Below are 6,304 nucleotides of genomic sequence, written 5' to 3' on the forward strand. Positions count from 1 at the left end.
AGTCCTTATACCTTTCCCATGCTTCATAGAGTGACTCAAAATCATTTTGCTTGAATTGGCCAATCTCACTCCTGAGTTGGGCTGTTTTGGCAGGAGGAAAGAATTTAGCAAGAAACCTCTCAGCCATGTCCTGCCAACTAACGATGCTTCCCGGTTGTAGAGATTGTAGCCAACCTCTAGCCTTGTCCCTCAAAGAGAAGGGAAACAATCTCAGTCTAATGGTGTCTTCAGTAACACCATTAATCTTCACAGTATCACAAATCTCCAAGAACATAGCCAGGTGAATATTGGGATCATCAAGTGGTGATCCACTGAATTGAGCTTGCTGCACCATGCTAATCAAAGCTGGTTTGAGCTCAAAGTTGTTGGCATTGATTGGCTGGCGCATTATGCTCGAGTAATTTCCATTCACAACTGGCCGTACATAGTCCTTCAAGGTGCGTGGTAGTACCTCACGATCTTCTTCAGCCATGACTAGTATCTTATTTCTTCTTAGTGATCTAAGAGTTCTTTCAATCTCCGGATCAACAGGAATAATGTCACGAGATCTAGTACGGCGCATCCAATGTCAAAAACACACCTGTAGAACAAATTAAAACAAAATTCTAAATTAAAACCAAGATTACTTTGTATCGATATTGACGAAAAGAATAAGAATAAACCAATCCCCGGCAACGGCGCCAAAAACTTGACCGGTGCAAAACTGCAAGTGCACAGTATCGTAGTTTTATAGTAAAGTAATAAGTAGAGTATCGTCCTCAGGGATTGGTACCTTACTCTTGCCAAATACCAAAATTTTACTAATCTCAATTTTATCTAGAGGAATCGCTAAGGTTTTTGTAGTTGCAAATAAACTTAGATCAACTCAAAGAGAAATAAGCAAAGAAAATAAAACTGACTTTCAAAGATCAAATTCAATGGGGAAGAAACCTTCTAGGAAATCGATTTCACCATAATTCTTCACTATGCTTTTCTCATCCAGCTAATTTAACTTAAACCTCTTTTGTCTATTAGCAAATCTCTAATTCATCCAAAAGCCTCTTTCGATAGTCAATTGGAAGTGATTCTAGTTTATCAATTCACACAAGAGTATGCAAATTAAATAATCAAGAACGCAATAAGACCAATGATTTAATTACTACACAGGTTCATACAAGTCTTTCGATCTCTATACTTACCTATGCTGAAATATCCAAGATCTACCCTATGATTCCCTCTTTCGATAGCAAATCACAAGATTAATAATCATCTAATCAATGGCCAGTTAATTAGAAGCATTAAACTCAGAATAAATCAGATAAACAAAGAGAGAATTGCATTAAATTAGCATGGACAAACAAGCATAGTTCGGAATTAGGTTACATCGTTTTCCTAGAAAGAAGAAAATTTAGCTCATACTAGAATTGGAATTCAACATAAACGAATTCACCATAATTGTTCTGAGAAGATGGGAAGAAGAAAATAAACACTGAAAAATCCTCCTTGCAGCCTCAACTGGTCGTCAAAAGCTCAAGAGAACGATTCAACGCCTTTCTCCCGTCCGTGCTCGTGTATGAATCCAACGTACGTGCAATAAATTGGAATTCCGTCTCCAAAACAAAATGATTTGAATCCCTCTAGCTATGTTTTTCTCTCCCAAAGAGTGTTCTCCAGTCAAAAACCGCGGCTCTAGAGTGAAGAATGGCCTTTTATATGGTCCCACGGCGGAAAACCTAAAATCTGTCAAAATACGATGTTCGCTCGAGCGGGGTGTCGAGCGCGCGTCGAGCGCGCGTCGAGCGTTCGACTCTGCCTGATTTCGCTCGAGCGTCCTATCGAGCGCACATCGAGCGTTCGACTCTGCCTGATTTCGCTCGAGCGGCAAATGTCTCCGCTCGAGCGATCTTCGTTTTTCAGCAACCCGCTCGAGCTCCCTGTCGAGCGGCAGTCGAGCGTTTGAATCTGCCTGAATTCGCTCGAGCGGCCAAAAGCCTCCGCTCGAGCGAACTTGTAAAATCTGCAATATGAAATTTTGCAAGCCATCAGGTCTCCCCCAACTAATTCACAAAGTTTGGGTTAATGCGTTGTTTACCTCTTTAGAGAAATGTGAGCTTCTCAAAATGGCCAAGCAAGATAGCCCTCTCAATGAAAGCACCAATTAATGTTAGGGACCCCGGTCTTGTCCCTAAAACTAAGGACCACAAGCTCGCCTTGGTGATATTGGTGACCGAGTGATTTTTCCAACTTGCTTAGTCTTCAACAAAGAGTAGTATTTGAGTGGAGGAATGATAGCTGATATGGTAGAATTAGATAGGCTAAGTATTGATTCGGTGTGTTTAATGCAAGGTGGAATGACTTGATGGTTGCCCTTGATGTTGGGGCCACTTGGATGATGCTTAGGGTAGGTATGGTAAAGTGTAGCTAGGATTTTGGGTGGTGACTAAGGGGGATTACGAAATTGGGAAGTGATGGATTATAGTTAGAGTGTAAGATAGATTGCTCCTTGACTTTAGGGATTGGCTAAGGTAAGATATGGAAGATAGGATTTGGATAAGGTAAAAGGATGAGGATCTTTGGTAGGATTTGAAAAGATAGAGATGATTGAGAGAGAATTCCTAAGCTGTAGGAATCTATCAAGGAAAGAAAGGGTTTCGGTTTTGGCAAGTGGAGAGAGTTTTGTTTGACTTGAGGAATTCTAGGAATGGAGTGATTTTAGGAATCCGGTGGTTTAAATGATTGAGTGATTTGAGTGGATGGAGGATAGGGTTTTGGGAGGATTCCTAAGTCGTAGGAATCCTTGAGGATTTGGTGGAGCTAGTTTGGTAAGTCAAATTGGACTTGAAAGATTTAAGGGATGAGAGATTTAAGGAATTGAAGATAATTGACAATTTCTTAAATCAAGGGATGAGAGATTTAAGGGATTGGAGATGATTGGCAATTCCTTAAATTAAGGGATGGGGTGTATGGTCGGCTATGGAAGGAGGGCTTAGTCAATTAGGATTCCTAAATAATAGGAATCTTAATTGGTAAGATGAGTGGGCGGATTAGGCAATTCAAATTAGGCAAGGATTTGCCAAAATTTGAATTCAATTTCCAAAGGAAATGAAATTCAGCCAAGACTAAAAAGATGGAGCAAATACTTTATGGAAAGTTGACAAACACAAGTGTTGGGAGATTTTATGGATTGGATGGATTGGAAGAGAAAAAAATATGAAGAACACTCAAGAACAAAAGAAGAACACTCAAGAACAAAATAACAAACTTATGAACTTGAATGAAAAAAAGCATAAACAATACTAATTCAATACTTGATTCACGAATTGCACAAGAATTGAATAAACCTCATATATTGAAAAACTCAACTTGGATTCACGAATTGCACCAAGTTGCAAGAACAAGATAAATAAATCACACATATTCACGAATTGTAAGGTGTGATCCTCTCTTTGGGATTCACGAATTGCACCCAAAAAGTCCAAGTGCCTAGCACCGATTGTTGATCTCCTAAACAAAATAATCCTAATCTAGGGAATTTGTCAAAAGATGTAAATGCAAAGACTAAGGGTCCTATTTATAAGGATTACAACTTGGAAACCCCCGATAAGTCCCTTGAAAAATAAATAATTAAATTAAAGTAAACAATAAGTAATAACATAGTTGGCATGGGCCAAGTTGACCCATGGCATGCATGAGCTCATGGGTGGGCTAGGTTGGCCCTTCTCTTCATGGGGTAGCATCAAAGGTCGTTAATAGTATTCTGGCATACTATGGTGAACCACGTTTGGGTTCATGGCTTACACATCCATCATCAAACTACATTGGTACCATATATCTAAATGACCATATGATTAAACTGATCTTATCTTATCTTACACTTGAACTTATAATAGCTTACATGTCTTGTAATATCCAAGCCCAAGCCCACGACAAAGCCAGCCTTTGAAGCTCCAGACGGTGTTGTTCGATGAGTTCTCTTTCTCTCACTTTCATTTTTCTTCCCTGACTGTTCTCCCCTTCAGTTTTCTGCATCCCAAAAATCCCTTTACCCCAATACAAACCCCACCCCCCCAACGTCTCTACAATTTTCTTTTACCATTCAAAATTTTACCTATCAACATGTCCTACTCTCTTCAAGTGCAGATCACATTTCTTCTACCCCCTCTCCTATGAGTTTCTGTGATTGTGGGTGCACGTGATTTGGTGTGTGGGTTTTCTTTGGATTGGGTCGCCATCAAGTCTCTTTACTGGAACCAGGCTAAACAGTGGTAAGTCTATCCTCTCAATCTCTGATCTCTCTCTCCCTCTTGCACACATTGAGACTCTTACTTACTTTTAGATTTCACTTGCACACACTTCGACCCTCACTCACAATATTTTACATAGATTGTTCTTCCCCCATTGAGCAGTGCTACCCACCATAGTTATCACCATTTTCGAACATTCTTCCCGCTGGTAAGCCCACTATTCATTCACTCTCTCTTTAAGTTTCAAATCTCTCTCTCTCTCTCTCTCTCTCTCTCTCTCTCTCTCTCTCTCTCTCTCTCTGTGTTCATCTCTTGCACCAAGTTTTTATGGACCCTTTTAAGTCATCCAGAAGGTTGGGTCAGTTGCCTATAAACTACAACTTCCTCCCACGGCATCCATACATCTAGTGTTTCACATCTCACAACTCAAGAAAAAATTGGGTCAAAGGCATATACCTCTAGCAAATCTACCACCTACAGATGCTGCATGGGTGTTGAAGCTTGAATCAGAGAAGGTAATAAACTGTCTAGTTTGTAAATTTTGAAATCACCCCATCGCCTAGCTCGTAGTACAGTGGCAAGGGAAAAGTGAAGACGACACCACTTGGGAAGCTTACAAGCACCTGAAAACCTCTTATCCTCACCTTGCGGGCAAGGTGATTTGAGAAAGGGGCTCTGTCACACTTCAAAAGGCAATTCAGTTCAAGACAGAGAACTAAGGGAGTTAGGGTTATGTTGTCTGATGAAGAAGTGGGCTTCTAGGCTGGGTTTATTTTATAAATTGAGTCCATATTATTTGCATTTAGTCCAAGTATGTTAAGTCCAGTTATCTTTATGTTTTAGTCCAATGGGCCAATCAGCCCAACATCAACGCATGTTATCTATTTTGGAGTCTGTTGTGTATTTTGTCATGTAGCAAGTGTCTGGAAGGGGAATATGTTTGTTATGTTGCAATATATGTCAGTCCTATAAGATACATAGTATGTACGAAAGGGAAACTTATGCAAAATCTAAATGAAAACAATTATTCCCCTTTTTTTTTCTATCATCTGGAGGCCCTCACCCTCGATGTGAGCTAACACTTTCCATTTTCATCAATCCTGCAATTTACTCTATAGAAATTAGTCCATTAATGACCTTTCACAGAATTGTTTATTAAAAGTGAGTTAAATATAAGGGTGATACACTCTGATGAAGGATACGTCACCTATGGTTGCATGATGATGCTTACCCGTGAGTGTAAGATGACGCAACGTGGTGTGGATATGATAGTTACTAAAAGGCCTTCACAGTGTGCATGGTTTGGGTAATGGAGTTGTCGCGATGGTTCCATCGTAGAGTCGCGACATTTTTTGTTGATGCTAATGGTGCTCTGTTCTGATGGGTGCAAAACATAGGGTATTGAGACTATGGATTGATGGTGTTGTAGCTTGCCATTTGTTGCTCGCCTATGAAGGAGACATGGTGGCTTGCTGGGCATGCATGGAGGTTTGCGGCTTTCTTGTTGTTGTGTCGTGGCCGACGTGAAGGGCTATTAGGCTTCATGCCGTGCTATGGCTTGCTTATTGGTTTGAACGTGGAGGCACTTTGCGACTGTGCATACAAGTCTCTTCTAGGAGGTGCGTTGCCATAAGAGTGGTTTGATCGTGAGAATATTATTGGTGTGAGAGGGGAATATTGTGGGGGCAAAAAGATTATAACAGTGGGGATTTCAGCATATAAGTCGACTCTGATTGCTGCAATCTTTGACACTAAGAAAGCATAAGACTTTGTTTGTGGCTAATGAAGGTTTTAAAGATGCTTGTTTAGTCCGTTACATATTAAGATTAAAGAGAGAGAGAGGGGAACGTGGAAGTTTAAACTGATTAACTACACTCATCCTATTAATAATTAATAATAGTAATCAGAATTCGAATGAAAAATTAACTTATTAATTACATAAAATTTGATAAAATGTTAACATATATAATAATAATAATAATAACAACATTAATATGAAAACAAATCAAAATTCTTTTATGGCCTAATTTTAGGCTCAGGTCGTTACAGAAGAATAGAAAAAAATATTACAAATTCTAAGC

General features: G+C 39.6%; 1 non-coding gene across 1 annotated transcript in view; it reads left to right on the top strand.

Annotated features, from left to right (window-relative positions):
* Positions 1–79, top strand: part of LOC122297949 — a 107-nt gene extending 28 nt beyond the window's left edge. Inside the window, exon 1 of the small nucleolar RNA XR_006239011.1 lies at positions 1–79. This exon is cut by the window's left edge and continues 28 nt beyond it. This is a non-coding gene — a small nucleolar RNA (small nucleolar RNA R71).
* The last annotated feature ends 6,225 nt before the right edge of the window (positions 80–6,304 follow it).

The sequence above is a fragment of the Carya illinoinensis genome, chromosome 15 (genome assembly GCF_018687715.1).
Source record: "Carya illinoinensis cultivar Pawnee chromosome 15, C.illinoinensisPawnee_v1, whole genome shotgun sequence".
Taxonomy (NCBI): domain Eukaryota; kingdom Viridiplantae; phylum Streptophyta; class Magnoliopsida; order Fagales; family Juglandaceae; genus Carya; species Carya illinoinensis.